Genomic DNA, 14957 nt, shown 5'->3' with positions numbered 1-14957 from the left:
ATCGTGGCTCTTGCCGCACTTGCCACAAGTGCGGCCCCTCTGGTTCCCTGATCTCGAATCAGCGGGCTTGGCCCACTTGGCTACCGGTGGAGACTGCACTGGTCGCCGATCCCTCCCCTGAGACTCAGCCTCCTCCCTAGCCTGGGTCTCCAGCTCTATCTCCCTCTTCCGGGCATTTTCCTGAAGCTCGGCAAATGTCCGGTACGTCGAGTTCGCCACGAACTATCGTATATCCCTCCTCAAAATGCTCAGATATCGGCTCATACGTTCCTGCTCGGAGGACACGTGCTCTGGACAGAACATCGCCCGCTCATGAAACATCCATGTAATCACCGTAACAGACTCAGTACTCTGCTTGAGGGTTAGAAAATCCTGTTCCAAACGCTCCCTCTCCACCTGGGGAACGTACTCATCTTGGAACATAGCAGTGAACCTCTCCCAGGTCATTGCTGCAAGCTCAGCAGGTGTATAGTGCGCCGTCACAAACTTCCACCAATCCTTTGCTCCCAAGTGAAGTTGGTTCAGCGCGAACCAGACTCTCAAATGCTCTGGAGATGAGCAAGTAAAGAAAACCCCTCTATTTCTGAAATCCATCTCATCGCCGCAATCGGGTCTTGGGTCCCGTCAAACTCCGGTGGTTTTGTGTTGCTAAACTCTCGGAACAACAACACATCACCACCCTGCGGCCTTGTCGCAGCTATAGCTGTAGTGGCCGCAGCAACAGCAGCCTCAGAAAGAGCAGCGTACTTCTCATCAAATGTCTCTATCAGCGTGATCTTGATACACCCGAACAACTCTGGTATCTCTGCCTTGATGGCCGCAGCCACCTCCTCCTGGATGATCCTACGAATCTCCTCATCTCTCGTACCGCTGGTCCCTGGTGTGTGGCGCGTCCCAACCATGATCTCCCTCTCTCTGAAATACAACACAAGAATAATTATCAGGGACTCTCTCGAGTATGCTCACACTCGAATACCCCACCCTACTTGACCCTTGGTACTCCAAGGATTCTTACTTGGACTGTGCACTGACCCGGTGTCTTCGGTAGTACGGGCCCAATACTACCGTCCACACCGCATCAGCATTCACCCCAAGTCCTCCTCCCAGAGTCCCAAGTCCCAAGTACTCTACTCTCTCTAATCATATGATACTCGCTAGCAGATCTCTCACAACCTCCTCGCTGCTACCTAAACACTTTGAAGTATTCCTAGCAGCAAGACTCCTAGACTCAGACATCACATATCAGGCCACTCTAGTCCTAATAAGAATACCTAGTCTACTCTAGCATGCATATCATAGCTCATCATATAACATATCACATCATATCTTATAACACTTATAATAACGGTATTTTGGGAAATCACCGTTCGGGCGCTGGTTGCTCGTACACACGACTCTGCTCTGTTTGAATCGTAAGTTTTTCTTTTGATAACTTGTTTTATTATCAAAATTTCCTCAAACCCTTGGTTTGAGTTCAGATACGCCCGAAGGTGCACCCGAATCCCTCAAACCTAGGCTCTAATACCAACTTGTAACACCGTAAAAATTAAAACAATTTTTCGCATTTCCAAACACATTTTTACAAACTCATTTATTCATAAAATGTCATAGTGTCATGTCTTTGTTTCACAAAATATCTCCTAAGATCAAAATACATAAAATCCCATGTGTGTGTACGAATCAAGTCAGCGCCTTCTCGCGGTCATCGCTGGTACCTGAAACACATAACACATAACACTGTAAGCATAAGCTTAGTGAGTTCCCCAAAATACCACTCAAACACATAATAGCCACTCGAGGTTGTAACTCTATCGACCCTCTGGTCAACGTGTCTCAATGGGGCCCTCCAGCCCCAACTCTCTGCAGGCCCTTTGGCCCTAACTCTAGGGACCCGAAAGTCCCAACTCTGTAACTCTGAATCATGCATATCACATATCACAATAAATCACAACACATAAATAACATGCAAATACACTGGCATATAACTCTATAGTACTCTGTCACATAACTCTGTTACCACACTAGGTAAAGTATAGTGAGAAGACTCACCTCAGGCGTCTCGGTAAATCTCTGACTCGATGGAAAATATTGCCTAGCCTCCGCCTATTCACATAAATAAATACTCTTATAAATATAACTCTCGAGACTAGACTCAACCTGCTATTGGCACCCTCAGAAAGGTAAAAGACTATTTTACCTTCCCCTCTTGTCACAAGGACTCCATTGATGAACAAACCCTAAAAGTCAACAAAAGTCAACGGTCCCACTTTGACCCTACTTGTCGAGTGCACCCTGGTGACTCAGCGAGTTCTCACATGTCCTTTAACTCTTTGTCCCGCTTGACACGCCGAGTCCCTCCCTATACTCGACGAGTCATACCAGTCATGAATCGCGGGGCCACCCCGACTCAACTCGCTGAGTCTCAAGAACAACTCGGCGAGTACCGCCTTGAACTCCAGTCCTCTAACTCCCTCCTGACTCACTGAGTCATCCCCCAACTCGGAAAGTCTACTCACTGAACAATTTACATGAAACCCTAACCCTACTCGCCGAGTCTCAAGAACAACTCGGCGAGTTCATGCCATGCACAAACTCTACTGACCTCCTAAGGTCAGATCTGTTTCTCCAAACCATAGATCTGGCCTCCCCAAGCATGAATGTCACGTAAAGTTCGAAACTTGATGCTTGTACAACCACAACAAGGCATCAAAAGGAGATTTAGTCCTAAAAATGGCAACCTAAGTCCAATAACCCCAAACTGATCCATAAAGCTCCAAGGGTTAAGGTCTCTGGACCTCTTTGAGTCTAGATCCAAGGCACAAACTCGAAGAGGGACCATTTGCTCCACATAATCACTCTCCAAAGGGGGTTAGAAAACCCTAACTCTAAAGATCAACACCAAAACTGAAGGAGGTTTGAACTATTACCTCAAAATGAAGTCTCAGAACTCTAGAACTGCCTGAATCGCACCTCCTCTTTGCTCTTGTCACCTTCTTCTTGCTAAACCAAAGGTACAAGGATCAAAAACTAATTTCTTCTCCCTCACAACGATTTAGCTCACTTAGGGTTCTCTCAAGGGACTGGTAGCCACAATGGGAGGCTATAAGTGCCCTTAAATAGGCTCCAAACCCGGGGAATTAGGGTTACATTAAACTGCGTGGACTCGCCGAGTCCGGACGTAAACCCGGATGAACATCCGCGACCCTACTCGGCGAGTCTTGGCTCCAACTCGCCGAGTTCCTCCACAAATTCCAAAATAATTAAATAAATTAATATACCTGGAAATTCAGGATGTTACATGTAAGAAGTTGTAGAAATTTGTTTGAAAAATGTAGTTGAAATGTAGTAAGTTATAAGTTTTGTTTTAGAAAAGTTCGCATGTTCCTCTAGAAAATCCTATATTTCCTACCTTGATGAAAGATACATAAAAATGATTCTACAATCCTTTCTATGAGTACTAAATGGATACAAGTTATATAAAACTCAGAGTAAACAAACAATCAACTGTGAGCATCTGCCCTAAGCCCACAACCAAACAAGGAACAGGAAGTAAGGCGGATAGCACACATCCCATTGTTTGTTAGATCATTGTTGTATATAACCATGGCGTATTCACTTTTTACTCATGGAGTTAGTTGTAATACTTCCTTTATATTTAATGAAAAGATTCTTTAATAAAACCCTTATTTCTTATAATAAAATGGTGACCACAGTGATTACTTCTATAATCACTTAGTTTATACTGACTATATATGATCTAATATCGAATAGATAGTTAATTGGGTGAATCTGCCCTAAGCACATAACCAAACAAGGAACAGGAAGTAAGGCGGAAAGCACACATCTAACTACCTGTTGGGTATTAATGATATATAACCATGATGTATAAAATAAGGTATTATAGAGTCAATCACCTAAAGTCCTTTAAGTTTATACTAGTTTAATAAAATGGATAAAACCCTTTACTGGTAAGTTTCTAGTTTTGTATACCAAAAGTTCTGATTTGAAAAGTATGCTTTGTGATAGAAAACTGTGCATTGAATTAGTGTCCTATAAATTGACCCATACATGGGACCCCTTATGATCACTTAATGTATACGGAACCTATATATAACTAGGATCGAATAGATAATAGGCTAGGTGAATCTGCTCTAAGCCCACAACCAAACAAGGAACATGAAATGACTTTCAAGTGGTAAAATGTAAGTTTTCCTTAGTTTATAACTATCTTCACTCAAAAATAGTTTGCACTGACTTTCAAGTGGTACTGTCACTTTATGAAAGAAGTGGGAAAATGTAAGTACTATAGTATTGTATATAGTAACTACTGTTGTACTAACTGCCTTAAATTGATTATTAAGGTATAATGTGATGGCTAGTTCCTGTACTAAACGCTCTCCCTGATAGAAGATTCTGGGAACCAAACATGACTTCGACAAACCGGTTGTTGCATCGTGTACATCCACGTTAAAGTTATATGATCATGTATACCCAATTTAATTATCACCTTTTGTTTAGAACAATAAGTTAGTGATTCATTGGTATAATTAGATCTTGTAGTGTTCCATGCTATAACATCTTAGTATGTTCGTTCTGTTATAGTATCTTAGTATCTTCTCGTTATAGTATCTTAGTATCTTCTCTTTATAGTATGAACTGAGCCCCTAAACTATACCTATTATAGTTTACTAGTATTCTACTTGAACTGTTATTGAAAAGAATCATTTTACTACCAAGTTATGCTTGTACGTTAAAAAAAACAGAGTTTTGTTAAACTATAAAGTAACATAACTTTAAAAGAGTTTTTGAAATGTTTTGATCACTTATAAAAGACATAAGAAATTTTTTGAAAGATGTTTATAACAAACATTTACACAATTATCATTGTGCTCAACTTGTATCCCCCCTAAAAGAATTTAAAACAGATAAAAGGTTCATTACTGGGTATGAACTCACCTGATGTGGGTGATTCAACGAATACGCGCGTAAGGATGAGAAGTTAGATGATGAAGTCCCGAGACACAATAAGTCCTAAATGACATATATTGTCATATATTGACATAAATATAGTGTTTAGAAGAAACCAAATGCAAGGAAACACCTAACGGGACCAGGAAACACTTTGATCAAGTGTTGGAATCTCATGTGATTGGACTAACGAGTGTGGAATGGAACTAACAAGAGTTTACTACCATGGGTTTATGGCCAAAGGGAGTTTACAGCCGTAAACTCATGGTCAAACATGCATAAGTGTTTGTTTGAAGGCTAGGGAAGCTTGAGGGACTTTTGCTCTACACAAGGATGAGAAAGACCAACTCAATGGAGGCTTTTGATGAGTTTACGGCCTAAAGGAGTTTACAACCGTAAACTCATGGTCATTATGCATTTGAGAGTAGTTTAAGGTCCTATTTCCATCAAGGAAGGGTTCTAGGTCACAAGCTTTGCATCTAGGAGGGTTTATGGCCAAAATGGCACCCTTAAAGGGGTTTACGGCCATGAGAGATGGCTTGGCCATAAACTCCTTTTGTCCTTGTGTTTTTGATGTTTCCAAGCTTCTAAGCATGAGTCCTAACTAGATATCAAGTGTAGGGAAGAGTACTTACGATATAGAGGCTTGAAATGGTTGATTTTGGCCAAGAACACTAGTGTGTGTTCTTGGTGTTTCTTGAAGATCTAAGAAAAAATGATTTCTATGGATGAAATCAATGGATGAAGCTAGATTAAGAGATGTATCAACTAATCAAAGAAGAACACTTACAACTTTTGAAGATCTAGGATGAATAGTTGGATGATACTTGAGAGGATTTGAAGAAAACTCGGCCAAGGAAAGGAGGAATGAGAAAATTGGCCAAGTTTTATATATATATATAGAGGCAAGTTTACGTCCCCCTTTAGTTTACGGCCGTAAATTCTTGGTAATTTGGCCGTAAACTCCTCTTGATGGAGTTTAAGGTTTGCATGCTATACTATGGTCCTAGTAGGTACTTCCTAACACTCATTCCTTGAGTGTATTAGGCTTAAAACTCCTTAGAATGACCTTTAACCAGGCTATAGCTCATTACTAATGATTCTGACATTCAGTTGAGTTGACTGACTGATCTTTGAAAGTAAAAAATTTCAGGTTGTCACAAAGTTGATGGTTATGCAATCTCAAACTTCACTATTGATAAAACAATCATTGTTGAATTGGAAAAAAAATTAACATCGAACAGGAAACATTCTTTTATGAAGAATACTACAAACATTACACTTATTAAATTTCGTTTTTTATATTTTAGTTGACCAACTAACATATTTCTATGTACTACAAACGTAGGCGCCAGAATCCGATTCGTTTAATGTTTTATTGGCAAAAGTCGGATCTCAAGACACATTAAATTAGAAGGTTTTAAATATAATATAACTAAATCTAGTATTTTAAAAACTTTAAAAAGTAATTAACTTTCAGATTGACATATGGATTTATTTTCTACTTTTACGGTGTTGTTTTGTTTACTGGTGATAATGCCACACCCACTTCGAATCTTGATAAAAACACTGCAACAAGTCCACTAACTAAGTGGACATCCTTTAAAAAATGTATGGACATGATGAATCAAAACGCATCTTGTAAGATGTTTATGATGTTGATAATCTCATAACCATGTCCTCAAACAAACGACCATCAACATCAATGACAAATCTTACTTCTAAAGAAGGCAAACCAAAACTGTTAATTCCAAATTAAGATAAATAATATATGATTTTCATGATTTTGTTTGAGTAGTTGAGTGATTTGAATATTATTTACATCATATTTTTTTTACATACTATTTGGTTTTGGGGTTTGATTTTTGATGACTTTATTTAATATTATTCATTTTTGGGTTAGAATTTTGATCATTTGAATACATTTTGGGTTATATTAAATGTTGAATTATTCATCTATTTTCCTTTGAGGTTTAAACTCAGATGAATTTAGAAATTTAATCATATTTTACTCTATTATTTCGTTTGAATGTGAATATTTCAACATTGTTACAATGTTATTCATTACAACCTCAATATAAATATTAGAAAACTACCATCTTTTTAAGAATTTATAAACTTTTATAAATCTTTTAACCGTTATAAAACAATTATTTATATTTCTTGTGAAATTGTTTATAAATTTATTAGTAATATTTACCATTAAAATATTATTATTTTTAGATATTAATGATACCATACAATTTTACAGATTTAAATAATAAAACTCATTACAATGATGCTAGAGACAGACGAAGAATAAAACGTTTACATTTACAAAATAGAAGATTGATATCTATGTCTAAAAGAGAAACTTTATTCCATCATTTAAAACAACAAAGACTTTTGATTGTGTTTCACTTATACATTTTCCACCCTTGGATCAAATTGCTTATGTTATATTGACCAATGTTTCCACCCTTAGATCAAATTGCTTATGTTATATTGACCAATTTCCTCTATCCCTAAAATAAAATTCAAAATTCAAAATTCAAATCCTCTCCAAATTTAAAGCCGTAATTTATGCACTGACCATCCTATATGTTTGCAAATCAACATGATATATCTTCATGATTATTCTATTTCTTTCTCAGTGTAGATCGATAGTACCAAAATTCATCAAGGGAAAAACAGTCATCTTGAATTTAAATCTTATTAATATAGTAAATACCTCAAGTTTTGAAAGTAATAATCGATTTGATACATGTTAAATTACAATTACTCGATTTCCAACTATCTAGCTCAATAATTGTATGTATTTATTCTTAAACTTACCCTTTTTTATGATGTTGTTGATTATATTTACTATATTTAAGTTTAAATTGCAGAGAATTTTACTTTAAAGTGATGAGCATTAGTTGATGTTTGTATTGAAGCCTGAGGATGATGCAAAACTCTAAATACCTTAGTATTAATATCCTACATACCTAATAATTGAGTATTTCAAAAAAAAAAATTCCATTAACTTTGATAACAAATTGGTTGAATTAAGCATATTTGTATGCTTATAAATGTTTTTCTCTACTCACTTGTACTTATCATCTTGAAGATGAGAAAACATTAACCATGACTATATTGAAAAGTGCCAAAAAGATCATAATTGTCATACCTTTCTGACATGATCTTCAATTCTTTGTTTTTTATTTATATCATTTTGTGTATTTGATTTTTTTCTTCAAGAAACTCTGTTTTCTACAAATTTTGATAAAAATTTATTGAATTAAGCATACTTTTATGACTATAAATTTGTCAATTTTCTATTAATAAATCAAGTGTAAATGAATTTGAACAATTGTTAAATTTCATATTCTATAATGTAATTAATGCACTAATTAATCAAATAATAATACATGTCCAAGTGGTTGGGTACCTCCAAGACAATAAGCAAACATGCAAATTATAAGCAATTTTACAATATTGTATTTTTTACTAGCTTTAAATTAACAATTACTTCTTTCACTTGCTTAAGATTATTGATTACTCATATAGGTTTGTAATAAAATAAAATTTTGATAGATTGAAAAAATTGTTCAACAAAACCTAATTGGTTATATATCAATTTAGGCTTCTTTTTGTGTTGTCATGTTTGTGGATTTGGCTATGTAGGATTCATTTAAAGTTCTATTTCTCTACAAGAATGTTAATGTTCACATTCAAATAGAAACAATCACAAGTGGTAAGTATTCCAAATGATTTTTCACTTACATTAATCAAAATTGTTACTTTAAATGGTGCGTTCTCATAGAAGTCACACCGGTTGTCACTATAGAGATCTTCTAGCGGTCTATAGAAGAATCCTAGCAGCTCTATGGATAATTTTGCTGCGTTTTCAATGAAGGATCACTCTATCAACATTCGTTCTCTAAAGTTATTTCTCTTATTTTTGATATACATGCGTGTCACAACAATAAGGCAGAAATAGGTGTTAGTAACCATTAAAGATGAAATGGTAAGATATAAGTTAAGAATATTATATAAAGTATAAATTATAGATTTGTTATATTTATTTCTATGAAAAATATGTTGTTAGATTGATAGGTTATATATTTGGGTTTTTTTTTGTAATTTTATTTTGACAAGTTTGATCTAAATTTAATAATTGAAGTAGGTAGGAAAGATATGTGCTAACGATTTTGAATTTCTATTACCCTGCAGAAACCAGTTGTAGCCTCATAGACCGTTCCTTCGTATCTTGGTAGGTCTTAGCATTTCCCCAAATTTGGCTACAAGAAGTCTTGGATGCACTTCTTGAATCAATCCTCTAAACTGAATTTCATTTGTTAGTTGGATGCAGTGACCAAAATACAAGATTTGTGAAAATTCATTATTATTTATTAGTGTTAACCTTTGGCGAATTATGAAACTAATATTTTATTTTTGTTCATAACATGTTTTTTTTCTTGTAATAATTTCTTTGATAAAAAGATATTTATATGTGATTGGGTGTAGCCTGAAAAATCATATTTTAATTCTTAGAAAGAAAAAAAAAACTTTATAAATGTAACAAATTAAAATATTTGAGTTTGATGTTTATGGTTATGACAACGCACTTAAACTGTAATGTTTATTGAATTTCTTTGCAGAATTTAATGTTGTTGGTACATATAACAACATATTGTTGCTTTTGGTTTTACAGGGCCAATATGAAAAAAGTCATGTGAGCCTCCATGGAGGTTGGTACACTGGACAAAGTCAATTCATAAAGCTACTACACAACATGTTTTAATCAAGAAGTCGCATCATGTTATGATAAAACAAAGATCACGTGGATCATTTATTATAAAAATTACTGTATTAAAAAACCAAAATGCTCTAATATAAATATTAAATATTTTCATTTAATAAGTTTGGTTCAAAAAGTCTAAAAATGAATCTAACTAACATTTTTTTTTATTAAATTTCACCTAAGACAATGACACCTATTAATGTAATATGTATTTAATTTATGTTCCCCACGTTTAACGCGGGTCATAATCTAGTTTATATATAAAGGAGGTGCCAAGACCCTAAAGATGTCAAGTCTTGGTCCTTAAACGCCATATATGATTGCTTTATATCCTTGTGTATATGTTTGGGTCTTTTGGTAACATTTTCATATACATTAAATGTATATTTAGTTACTATATATATATATATATATATATATATATATATATATATATATATATATATATATATATATATATATATATATATATACTAGTTTATAACCCGTGGGAACCACAGTTATAAAATTAAGTAAACTTTAATAGTTAAAATTTAAAATTATTATTTTAAATAAATTATTAATTAAGAAGTTTTTTAGTTATATAAAATTATAATAATTGATTTAAATAAATATGTAAACTTATATCACTTTATAATTTATATTAATTTTATTTTAATTTTTATTCTAATGTTGTTAATTTAATGTAATTAGAATGGGAAATTTAAAGATTGAAATTTGAAATGGAGAATCAATATGTTGACAAATGGTATGCATTAATTATAAGACATAATAAGGTGAAATATGGCAAAAGAAAAATAAAATTTGTATTAATTATGAGACTTAATATGGTGACACATGTCAAAAGGAAATTAAAAACTACTATTTTATTAGAATAGGGATATATATATATATATATATATATATATATATATATATATATATATATATATATATATATATATATATATATGTCTTATAAAGCTAGCATTTTTCCTTGAACCTCATGCATTTGAAACTCTCATGCATTTTTCCTTTCATCACATTCATTTGAAACTCCCATGACTTTTAAATTTCTTATGAATAATAATTATAAGTTGGTTAATAAGGTTAAATAAATATCAAACCTAAAGTGTAACAATATATAAATAAATTCCAATATTAAAATAATATATTTACTTCTACTTACAAAGTTATGTTTTTAACTTTTAACATATTATACTTAATTTATTAGTTTTAATATACTGTAGGATGTAAACAATTATCATTTTAAAGATACAATTTTGGAATAATTTGTATAAAATAGTTAAATTATCTATCTATCTATCTATATCTATTTATCTATCTATCTATGTATATCTATATCTATATCTATATCTATATCTATATCTATATCTATATCTATCTATATCTATATCAATCAATATATCTTATAAAGTTAGCATTTTTTCTTGAATCTCATACATTTGAAACTCCCATGCATTTTTCCTTTCACCACATTCATTTGAAACTCCTATGACTTTTCAATTTCTTTTGAATAATAATTATAAGTTGGTTAATAAGGTTAAATATATATCAAACCTAAAGTGTAATCATATATAAACTTAATTCCATTATTAAAATAATATATTTACTTCTACTTATAAAGTTATGTTTTTAACTTTTAACATATTATACTTAATTTATTAGTTTTAATATACTTTTGGATGTAAACAATTATCATTTTAAAGATACAATTTTGAAACAATTTGTATAAAATAGTTAAATTATTAATTTAAATATAAATTACAGGGTCAACTTAAATATAACTTTTAGTTTACCTTAAACAACCCAAAAAATATTTTGTAAATAGTTAAAAATGATAAATTGTAGTGTCTTTCTAATAATGATTATAATTGGTTAATAACGTTAAATAAATATCAAACCTAAAGTATAATCATAAATAAACTAAATTTCTATTTTAAAATAATATCTTTACTTCTACTAATAATGTTATGTCTTTAAATTTTAACATATTATACTTAATTTATTACATTTAAAATGTTGTTGTATGTAAACCATTATCAGTTTAAAGCTACAACTTTTGAACAGTTTAAACAAAATACTTCAATTGTTAATTTAAATATAACATTACTGTGTCAACTTAAATATAAATTTAAGTTCCACATAAAAAACCAAAGAATATTTTGTAAATTGTTAAAAGTGATAAATTGTAGTGATAAATACAAAAACTAAATTGTAATGTCAATTTAACAAAAAAATTTCCTAAAAATATTTTTATAATCATTAAAAGTTTTCAAATAAGTAGCTTAAAATAACTTACAATAACAATAGTTAAAAATAACTATATATAAACGATTATATTGTTATCTTTAAAATCAAAAAACAATATTTGATGTTTTAAATAATTATAATGATAGAAATTAAAACATTAAGCAAATAAATTTTAAAAACTTTATCAACAATAACAATAACTATAAATAACATTAAACCATATATTATATTTAATTTTATTCATTTGTAACTCGCGAGTAGAAGTCATTCAAACGATTGAGATAATGCAGTTATAATATATATATATATATATTATCATATAATTCAAAATAATCAATATATTATATCAATTTAGTATACAAATTATTATATCAAATTTAACAACATTATTGTTATACTTTAAAAAAACATATATTTGTAAAGATTTTAACTATATAAGTGTTTTTGCGCAACACGCGGCTATTCGTCTAGTATATATATATATATATATATATATATATATATATATATATATTTATATATATATATATATATATATATATATATATATATATATATATAGTGACAACACTTGTAATTAATTATAAATTATGCTCTATACACGTATGTATGTAGTTATATATGAATTTAAAAATTATAAGATTATTTTCGTTGTTAAAATTCATTTTAATCGGCATGGATTCTTATATTTTTCCGGGACACAATGACAATCATAGTAATCATGTCGAGATTTATGTTTATTTGAGATCATTTTAATTTTGTGAGTCCGTGAGAAATAATTTTAAAATGCAAAATAAAAGGAAAAATCCGAAAAATAATTATTATTATTTTCGTCATTTTCTTTACCTAAAAAAATAAAATTAAAAGTAAAAAAAATTAAAAATAATTACCGTTTTTTTTTTTGAAAAATACGTGAAATATTCTAATAAAATATTACACTATAAATATTTCAATGTGATTTATAGAATGTTAAGATATTCTACTATTCGAATAGATTTTTCCGATATGTAAAATATTTTAATAATCTATAAGAATATTTCACAAATATTCAAAAAAACGTTAATTATTTTTATTTTTATTTTTATTTTTATTTATTTTTTTGGATATAAAAAGTGATGAAAACTATATTTTTAAAAATTTTGAAAATTTTCAATTATTTTGAATTTTAAAAATGTTTTTTATCTACAAAATGAGTGGCCAAGATTGTGTCTTCCCGTCTCACAAAATATAGTGGTCTGACATGAACCTAACTCATCATGTCGAAGTCAATAGTTTTATGTTTCGCAGTTAAAAAATCTGAAAACGTCTGATTTCTCAATTTTTATAAATATTTTTACTAAAAATATTTCAAACATGAAATTAAATATTAGGCTATAGCATGGACCAAAAATGCTTTCGTAATTTCCATTTAAGATGTGCAAGTCCCTCAACGGATAGTATCGATTTTAGTGGGTTTAAGAAAATCAGTATTATACTGGTTTTGGATTCTTAAAATGGTCATATCTTTAGCATACGAACTCCGTTTTGGACGTTCTTTATATTTTTGGAATCAAAGAAACACGTACTACGAGACTAGAGTGTTTTTATTGCTCACAACTACTTAATACAAACTTTTAGTTTTTCAAACGCATTCTTATGGTTGTAGTTTGTGTTGTTTGATATGTTTGCCAAATTACATATTTGGAAGTAACATACCATCTAATATCATATAATAGTTGAAATAAGTCATTTATTTTACATTAGATATATTAAAACTCAATGAATACAAATACAGAAAGATATATTATGAATTTGACTATTCATAGTCTTTGACCTAAATTCTGGGATGTCACATTACCTCCCCGTTAAGGGAATTTTGTCTCAAAATTATTATGTTCTAGAATATTTTGTTCCACTATCATTTTGTTCTACTAGTATTTCATTCAAGTAGTGGAGGGAGCACATCAGAAATATTGTGAATACTTTTGTTTCATTTGATACTCAAGTTCCCAAGTAAACTCCGGTTCTCTACGAGATTTTCATCGGATGTTTACTATAGTTATGCGGCTTTGTTTGAAGCTTTTGATTTCTTAATCCATGATCTCCACCGGTTCCTTCATGAAGTGAATTCTAGTGTTGACATGGATCTCATCAAGAGGAACGACAAGGTTCTTATTAGTGAGACACTTCTTAGGATTTCACATGTGGAAGGTATTGTAAAATTTATTTAGTTGTTGAGATGAATTGAGTGTGTAAGTCATCGGACCAATCCTTTCCAGGATTTCATATGGTCCGATTTATCAGAGGTTGAGTTTACCTTGCTTTCCAAATCTAATGACACCTTCCCATACTACAACCTTTAGTAGGACATGCTCTCTTACTTTGAATTCTAAGGATTTGCGTCTTAAGTCGACATGGCTTTTCTGAAGACTACGTGTGACAACTAATTTTCCTTTATCTGAGCGATCTTTTGTGTTGTTTCATTAATAATCTCAAGGCTAGTGAGTAGAGTATCTACAACATGCTTTTTAGCTAGTTGGGTATCTCCAACTTCTGTCCACATATCGAAGAACGACATCTACGTCTGTATAAGGTCTAGAATGGAGTGGCCTTTATGCTAGTATGATAACTATTGCTATATGAAAACTCAAATAGTGGTGAGTGAGTATCCCATAATTTACTGAAATCTATCTCACAAGCAGGGGGCATGTCTTCCAAAGTTTGTATCTTTATTTTGCTCTGGTCATCCGTTTATGGATGGTATGCAATACTCATGTCGAGTTTGGTTCATAGGAACCTCTGCAATGATTGTCAAACTATGTAAGTGAATCTTTTATATCGGTCTGAGAAAACAGATATTGGCACACAATATAGTCTGATTACCTCCTTAAGAAAGGTCCTGGTGAGTTTCTCTTTCTTGTTAATTTCTTTGATGGCTAAGAAGTTGGCAAACATAGTCAAATGATTAACCACTACTCTAATGGTTTCATAA

This window comes from Lactuca sativa, chromosome 1 (assembly GCF_002870075.4).
Source record: "Lactuca sativa cultivar Salinas chromosome 1, Lsat_Salinas_v11, whole genome shotgun sequence".
In the NCBI taxonomy this organism is placed as follows: domain Eukaryota; kingdom Viridiplantae; phylum Streptophyta; class Magnoliopsida; order Asterales; family Asteraceae; genus Lactuca; species Lactuca sativa.
Note: the sequence above shows the minus strand (reverse complement) of the source record.